The sequence below is a fragment of the Perca flavescens genome, chromosome 1 (assembly GCF_004354835.1).
Source record: "Perca flavescens isolate YP-PL-M2 chromosome 1, PFLA_1.0, whole genome shotgun sequence".
NCBI classification, from domain to species: domain Eukaryota; kingdom Metazoa; phylum Chordata; class Actinopteri; order Perciformes; family Percidae; genus Perca; species Perca flavescens.
Window position 1 is genome coordinate 41,979,520 of NC_041331.1, and position 9,402 is coordinate 41,988,921.

A 9,402-nucleotide genomic window follows, 5' to 3' on the forward strand; every position below is an offset into this window, starting at 1 on the left:
ACGGTTCTCACGGGCTTCATAAGTCTTAACATGAAAAAGCTGTTTAATGTACCTAAACAACGATCAATCATCACCACATTTCTGGTTAGATTTTTTGAGAGTTTTCAGCGATTATGAGGAACAATATGAGTGAGAAATTTGGTGATCATTGATCATTGTTTAGGTACAAGCTTTTTCCTCGCTCTAGGTGCCAATGAAGAAGAAAACGACAAGAATATCCCGACAGGCAGCGTTGTGAGCAGAGATGTGAGCAGCCACCGCAGCAGCAGTGCGCCTGTGTCTGTGCCTTCCCTGTGTGGAGATAGAGATTGTTGTGGATTTTTTGCATCTGTCGCTCAAGAATTATATGTGTTATGGAGGTTTTTTTTGAGTACAAAATGACTCATGACGAAATCTGATAGGTACGCGTACCCACCGTCCCACCGAAATCGAACGCCTACGAGCCGAGCTAGTTGATAGATTAAACTTTTGCCGTATCCAGTCTATAGTATATGCGTTCGTGGGAGGGTCGTGGCGAAAGTGGGAGTTCCACCCAAAAAGGTGGGAGGATAAGCGCAAAGTGCGCCTAATTATATATTCCGTGGTATTTACAAAGACTGTCAGTAAGAGCGCGTCTCTATTCTGCGGGGGAAATTCTCCGCCTCTTAAAAGCAGGTCTGAACCAGCCGCAATCGAGTTTCCTCGTAGACCTTTATGCCGCTGGTGAAATGGCAACAGTAATTTGAGCAAGACGAAGACATAGCCGAGGCTGAAAATATTTTTAACACAAGAATTACACTTTGTCAGTGAACACAACATCATTTAGCGTTACAGATCGAGCAGCCATGCAATATTAGAGTTACTGGAAGAAATCAAAGAGGAAATTGAATCAGTCATAGCATCAGCAGTGGGAATATCGCAGTCTGCACTCAGCCATATCATAGTACTAGTACCGCTTCGCTACAGCGCAATTTATGGTATAGTGGGCGGAGAAAGACGCTGATTGCCTGATGGGTGTCTCTCTCTGTCTGTCTGTCTGTCTGTCTGTCTGTCTGTCTGTCTGTCTGTCTGCCTGTCTGCAGCTCTGTCACCCTCAGCTCATTACCTTCAGCTGTTCATCATGTAGTCTCTCTGTGGTCTCAGTCTAGGCATTACAGCCTCGGTGCTGCTGTGGCACGCTGAACTCAACACTAAATCAGACAAAGAAGAAGAAGAAACTTTCACCAAATGTGCTCTGCAAGCAGATATTGCAGCCGACTTTGAACTGGATGAGCGAGAAAAAGAAGAAGAAGAAGAAGAGTCGAACAGCCGAAAGTGTCTAACTCCTCCTCCGCATAAGTTCTCCTAAAATTGGAGATATATGTTGAAACTTTGGTTTTCTGCTTATGGAGCGTTTCTAGACATTAAAGCGCCCATATTATGCTCATTTTCAGGTTCATAATTGTATTTTAAGGTTGTATCAGAATAGGTTTACATGGTTTAATTTTCAAAAATCACCATATTTTTGTTGTACTGCACATTGCTGCAGCTCCTCTTTTCACCCTGTGATCTGGTTTCTGTTTTAGCTACAGAGTGAGACCTCTTTTCTTCTTCTTCTTCTGTACTATCTTTGATTGCACTTGCACATGCTCAGTAGCTCAGATGTAGCTCATGTCAGCTAGCTCCATAGACAGTAAAAGAAAGCCTGTTTCTCCAACTTCAGTCAGTTCCAAGGCAGGATCAGCTGGGAGACTTCTTCTAAACCAGGGAGCACATGGAAGTAGTTCTTTTGGAGGTTATGGTGAACTAGTGTGTGTTGTAGCAGTGCTTTGCTATTGAGAACAAGCTAGCATGCTAGCTTTAACGCTACGAGCTAACGGTTGCGGTTAGCCAGCTCGTCTCGGCTAGTGTTGTAGAAAGCCGTGCCGATTTTGACTAGTTATAACTAGTTATACTGTAACTATAACTAGTTATAGTTACAGTATATCTAGTTATAGTTACACTAGTTATAGTTACAGTATAACTAGTTATCTAGTTATAGTTACACTAGTTATAGTTACAGTTACAGTATACACTAGTATTACACTAGTTATAGTTACAGTATAACTAGTTATACTGTAGTTATACTGTAAATAAAGTCACAGTATAACTAGTTATAGTTACAGTTATAGTTACAGTATATCTAGTTATACTGTAACTATAACTGTAACAGTATATCTAGTTATACTGTAACTATAACTAGATATACTGTAACTGTAACTTTATAACTAGTTATAGTTACAGTATAGCTAGTTATACTGTAACTATAACTAGTTATAATGTAGTTATACTGTAAGTATAATGTAGTTATAGTAACAGTATAACTAGTTATAGTTACAGTTATAGTTACAGTATACACTAGTATTACACTAGTTATAGTTACAGTATAAGAAGTTATACTGTAGTTACAGTATAACTAGTTATAGTTATAGTTACAGTATATCTAGTTATAGTTACAGTAACTATAACTAGATATACTGTAACTATAGTTACAGTATAACTAGTTATAGTTCAATGAGACATTGATTTTAGTTTTGTTCATCGTGAAACATGACTGAAGCAGCGAAGATGGAGGCTTCATCCATTTCTCTCTTTCTCGCTCTCTCTCTGTCTGTCTCTCTCTCTCTCTCTTTGTCTCTCTCTCTTTCTCTCTCTGTCTCTGTCTCCCTGTCACTCTCTCTTTCTCGCTCTCTCTCCGTTTTTCTCTGTCTGTCTCTCTCTCTGTCTCTTTCTCCATCTCTCTCTCTCTCTCTGTTTCTTTCTCTGTCTCTCTCTCTTTTTCTTGCTCTCTCTTTGGTTTTCTCTGTCTGTCTGTCTCTCTCTCTCTCTCTTTCTCTCTCTCTTTTTCTCTCTCTCTCTGTCTCACTCTCCGTCTCTCTCTCAGTAGAAATGACAGATGGATGAAGCCACCAGATCAACATCATTAGCGTGCCATAATGGGGGCGTTTCTTAAACCTTTGTAACTCAAACACAGCGCCAGCGGCAGAGTTTTAATAACATGACATCTTTTCAACATCTTCTCGTATTTCCAAACACGTCACTAATTGGCCAGAGGCTGATGATGCAATAAAAAGCCAACATTTAAAACTTTAAAAAGGCCACCACTGCTGAAAGTTAGCTGGATGAGTCATGTTGTTGCTGATTGTCCTGAAGGCTAGATGACTCGCTTAGTGTCTTCTGTTTTTGTTTACTTATGTGTTCAAACTATTGTATAGTTATTTAAGTCCATACATACCCTTCTCATCTCTCTAGCCTAGCTTAGCTCAGATCCTGGAGGTAACCGGCTCCATCTAGCCTAATAGATCATGCTGTATGTGGCACAGTGAATCTGTAGGATGAACTGTATGGCTATATTAGTGACTAGCTATAGGCCAGTAAGCCTATCATCAGTGGAGATTTCTATTTGCTAATAATATGTGGGAATTATGTTTAGACATTTTTATTTTTAAAAAATTAACAATAATTTGGAGGCCCTCCTGCAGTGACTCTGAGGACCCCCCTAGGGGTCCCGGACCCCCTTTTGAAGATCTCTATAGACCATTTTGTGCTGGCCACCACGAAAAAAAAACGACAAAAAACGTCCCCGTGAACACGAATCAATAGATTAAAAATAACGTGACCATTACATAAACTTCCGTGGCGTCTTATCGCTAGAACATCGTCACACAAAGAAAAGGTTGGGTTTAGGAAAAGAACATCAGGAAAGGATTTAGCAACACAAAAAAATGCCAAAAACACCACGGTGACCAACGTCACGCGCTTAGGAAAACAATAAACGGTTGGTTTTAGGAAAAGAACATTGGGGGAAGGCTTAAAAAAACTAAAAATTAACAAATAAAAACACTTGACAAACGCCACACGCGGGACGCAATACCAGCTCTCCTGGGTGAAAGTCCTGTGTTTTATCCTCCACCCCAACCATACTACTCGCTATGGCAAAAATTCACACATAATGTAGGTCAATGGAGGCCCAAACAGCATTGATAAACACGCTAAAAAGCGATTATGCATCTTGATAATTGCCGTGTCATACTTATGCCACTTAATGAGATCAGTCTGCCATAGTAGGACTTCACAATCGTTTTCCATAGACAGTATATATATAAGAAATGAACCACCAGATCCTGTGTCTCTGGACGGAGACCAGTGGAGGATATCAGAAGTCTCTTTCCCGGTGCTGGCTGAGTGTTACTGAGCAGCCTCCAACTGAGCTTGAAGACGTAGATGTGACGTGAGCAACGTGTCTGAAAGTGTGAAGTCTTCTGGTAGCTGTGAGAGAGAAATCTCAATCATTCCCAATCTCACAGAGACGGAGAGTGTAGGTATGTGTAAGGAGATAACATGGGCACAGGCTAATTACTGATCACTAACATGCTAGTTAACATTAGTAATTAAACCTAAACAGATAATGGAAGTCCAAACTGCCTGTGAGCTTCTCCTGTACTATACGGTAATTCCTCTACTATGTGACAGTAAGTCTTGTGGTTATGACCCAATCGTTAGCCTATTTTTATAAAAGCGTCTGTTACGGAGCCATAACGTGAGGTACAAGGTAATGGAGCCTTTTATACATTGTCGTGTTTCTTTAGAAATAAACAACGGACAAATAGAGTCTTTAAACGCTTCAGATGTGAAGTACACATACAATCTCTCACACACACAACCATAAACAGTCACATATATACATATATATATATATATATATATATATATATATATATATATATATATATATATATATATATAGATATATATATATGTATATATGTAAATATATATGTAAATATATATATACACACACACACACACAGTCACATATATACACACACACACACACACACACACACACACACACAGTCACATATATACACATATACACACACACACAGACACACACACAGAGACACACACACACACACACACACACACAGTCACATATACACACGCACACACACAGACACACACACATACACAGTCATATATATACACACACACACACACACACACACACACACACACACACACACACAGACGGACACACACTCACACACACAGACACACACACGCACACACAGACAGACAGACACACACAGTCACATATATATACACACACACAGACAGACACACACACACACACACACAGAGTCATATATATACACACACACACACACTCACACACTCCACACACGATGAACTGTACGATTCAAAGGTTAATGGATTTTTACAGCTGGGAGAGTTAGCCTTAATCGTGTCCTAATTAGAGTTCAGTCAGTTCTGCTCCTTCGGTGTGCCTCTCTAGACAATTAGCCTCACTCTTCCTCTGCAGAGTGCCTCTTCTTCTCCGGGACCAGAAAGTAGGGCGGCTGGGGTGAGTCACGTTGCGGTCAGGCCCTGGCGGGACGAGCGTATCCCTCCTCCCTGTCAGGACCCGAGTGTGTTGAGTCACTCAGCGACTATTTATTAATACAGGCAGTAACCGAGGCGCTCGGAAGAAACCTGACCAGGAGTCCAAAAAGAGGAATCACTACCGAAAATAACTTCATTTCCCCTCACTCCTCTGACTGAACCGGCAAATCTATGGAACAAAAGTTCTGTTACATCGGCCATATCAACATTCATCCTGGGAACTGAAAATAGGTTTCAAGATAAGTAATGCTGTTCATGCCAAATCCCTTCCCTACCTAGAGTACAGGCCAAAAGTTTGGACACATCTTCTCATTCAAATGCGTTTCCTTTTTATTTTCATGACTATTTACATTGTAGATTCTCACTGAAGGCAAAACTATGAATGAACACATATGGAATTATGTACTTAACAAAAAAGTGTGAAATAACTGAAAACATGTCTTATATTTTAGATTCCTCAAAGTAGCCATCCTTTGCTTTTTTTTATTAATAAGGGAAAAACTTCCACTAATTAACCCTGACAAGGCACACCTGTGAAGGTAAAACCATTTCAGGTGACTACCTCATGAAGCTCATTGAGAGAACACCAAGGGTTTGCAGAGTTATCAAAAAAAGCAAAGGGTGGCTACTTTGAAGAATCTAAAATATAAGACATGTTTTCAGTTATTTCACACTTTTTTGTTAAGTACATAATTCCATATGTGTTCATTCATAGTTTTGATGCTTTCAGTGAGAATCTACAATGTAAATAGTCATGAAAATAAAAAGGAAACGCATAGAATGAGAAGGTGTGTCCAAACTTTTGGCCTGTACTGTATGTATCCAATTTATTTAGTATTAGAGCACTGCAGAATGTTTGGTTTTTGAAGCTTGAAAAGCTATGAATTAAATCGTGATTTGATGCATCGTGATGCATCGAGTTATTGAATCAAAATTATATTGCTGACGTGATAATCGTGATCAAATCGGGAGATCAGTGAAGATTCACACCTCTAGTCTCATACATTAATGTGCAGTAAAATAATCAGACTGGAGCCGGATCCACTGATCTGTATTTACAACAGAAGGACTAAAACTAACAGGCAACACAAATAGACAGACACCACTCACACACTGCCCAGTCTTCTACCCTCAGGACACAGATACAGCTCAGGATAGTTTTATTTATAGATCTATTTATGTATTCATGTATTACATAACTTATGCCTCCCATGCACTAGAAGACTGTGAAAGTCTGACAGTAATGTCTGAAGTTCTACCATGGGCTCTGTAACATTTTTTGTGGATAAAGTGCCTTGGTTACCTTGTTTCAAGCCATTCTAGCGTGTTATAGAAAGCCTGCAGGAAGACTCAGCTCGATTTGTGCCAGTTCTCATTAATATTCAACGAGCTAAGCTCCTTGACTCTGACTGGCTAACAGCTAGCCAATGAGAGCCTGGCTGTCAGAATCCAGTTACTATTTTCGACCTATTCTTGCCTTTCTTCCTTCTCTCTACCGTCTTTTTCCAAGGTTTTTCGCCTTTTTCCATCAGCATCTAAATGTTTTCCAGGTAGAAGGCAGTTGTTTAGTAAATCTATCTCTGAAATCGCTGTATTCTTCCTCTTTATAGAGACTTTTAATGCTGGTTAGGGGGTACATGGCTTAAAAAAAACTCTTCAAGTGGCCGAGTTAGCTCAGTTGGTAGAGTTGGAGCCCATATATAGAGGTTTACTCCTTTGCTGTATATCATTCCCCTCTCTCTCTCTCTTCTCTCTCCTTTCATGTCTTCAGCTGTCCTGTATAAATAAAGGCCTAAACATGCCCCCCAAAAAAACTGTTCAAAGGGGGAACATTATTGAAAAAAGCTTGAGAACCACTGGTCTAGTGTACGGTAGACGTTAAGTGCCATGAATTGTAAACATCAAACTGCTCGGCCTTTTTCACCGCCATTTTTACACAACATTTCCATGTAACCATGGCTCCAGGTTAGTGTGGGAGTAAGGTGGCTAACCTTTTAGACTTAACACTGTTTTGTGGAACAGTCTAACTGATTAGAATAATCTAAGACTTGTCTAACACGACAGACCAAAATCTCCCAGGTTTTGAACAATACCTGTGAGCCTGGATTTCACTTTTGCCGTCTGTGCATATTAAAATATTGTTTGCAGCGCTGACAAAACACCCTATAGAGTAGAAAGAGGGAGTTTGGTGGAAAATATCAGGATAATATAACAGCTCTACGTGTCGTAGGGGTTCTATAGTGTAGTGGTTATCACGTCTGCTTTACGCGCAGAAGGTCCTGGGTTCAATCCCCAGTGGAACCACCTATTATGTAGCCAAAGTCAACAAATAGTGTTGTCGTTGATCAAATAAATACTGGCTATTATCAGCTATCCTTTACGGATTACTTCACGCTGCCTTTACCCAACACCAGAGACGCTTTAGAACCGAGACGCCCCAAGTTGGTAACCTGACTCCACCAGATGTATCGCTTCACATTTGATCAGCATATCCATCTGGGAACTTTCCGTTGGAGAACTTCTGGGAAGGGGCGAAAATCCTGGTTAGCTGATTGGATGAACCATCTGTCTATTACCACCTATAGTTCGTGATAGACGGGGCCAAATCAACCAATCAGATCAACGAAGCGTATGAAAATACAACCACAAGCCAGGCTACCCCTGCTGCTGCAGGCAAAGCATAGCTCGTTAGCTCAGCAAGCTAGCTACATGTCGGTAAAGGAGATTTGCTGTTTGTGTCACGAGCATTTAGGAATAAAAGGCACCATTTCCGGTTCCTGGTCCATATTCCAAAAGAAGGACCCAAGAAAAAAAAGCATTAGTGAGCGGCTAACAGAATTAGGGCTACTGCTGTCTGAAAATCCTGGTTAGCTGATTGGATAAACCATCTGTCTATCAACACCTAAACCTGCCTCAAAACCAACGCTGATTGGTCGGTCGTTTGGCAAACGGTTCCAAATTTTCTCTACCTCAAGATGCCAGACTGATCTGGGAGTGGAAAACTGGAGCTCACCAGATCAGGACGGTCTCACGAGGCTACCAAGTCGGAGAGGTTTCCTCGAAGATCCTGGAGCGAGTAGCGAGGACATATCCAGTAAGAGACTTGGGATCCATCCCTCCTCTGTCTCCTCCAGGCTCTGAGTGTGTGGCTGGTGGCGAACGAACCCAGCGGCATGTAATAACATCGCAAATGGAATTAATGTTGCAGTAATATAAGAACATGCAGGACTGCAGTGGAGTGTGTGTGAGTGTGTCTGTGTGTGTGTGTGTGTGAATAAGTGAAGAGCACACTGAAAGCAGAGAAGCATGAAGACGTTTCCCTGAGTGACTTTAAAACTCTTTTTTCTACTCATCCGTCTCTTTATATTAAAGATCTGCTTGCTTTATTCCCTCTCTCTCTCCACTCCTTGGTTGACCTCGGGCCCTCCACAGTGATCACAGTGGCCACTCAGAAACAGGACTTAAGTCCTGCCATCACATTGTGTCTTCCATTTACATTTAAAAGAGACCTAATATGCTTTTCTGTATATTTGTTTGATAACTCTGCAAACCCTTGGTGTTCTCTCAATGAGCTTCATGAGGTAGTCACCTGAAATGGTTTTACCTTCACAGGTGTGCTTTGTCAGGGTTAATTAGTGGAAGTTTTTCCCTTATTAATAAAAAAGCAAAGGGTGGCTACTTTGAGGAATCTAAAATATAAGACATGTTTTCAGTTATTTCACACGTTTTTGTTAAGTACATAATTCCATATGTGTTCATTCATACTTTTGATGCCTTCAGTGAGAATCTACAATGTAAATAGTCATGAAAATAAAAAGGAAACGCATTGAAAGTGTGTCCAAACTTTTGGCCTGTACTGTAGAGTCTTAAAAGTCCAAAGAAATGTCCTCACGGAATATGACCTGTATAGCATTATGTATCAGAAACTTTTTTAAAGTCCGTGGTCACCAATACGAGCCGCTCTCAGAGCAGCGGAGTTAAACTGGTGTTCGTGATCTG

The 9,402-nt window shown here is 40.7% G+C and overlaps 1 non-coding gene across 1 annotated transcript; it reads left to right on the forward strand.

Moving 5' to 3' along the window:
* The first annotated feature begins 7,634 nt into the window (after positions 1-7,634).
* trnav-uac (transfer RNA valine (anticodon UAC)) lies at positions 7,635-7,707 on the forward strand. The gene has a single exon. It is a non-coding gene; the product is annotated as a tRNA-Val (tRNA).
* The last annotated feature ends 1,695 nt before the right edge of the window (positions 7,708-9,402 follow it).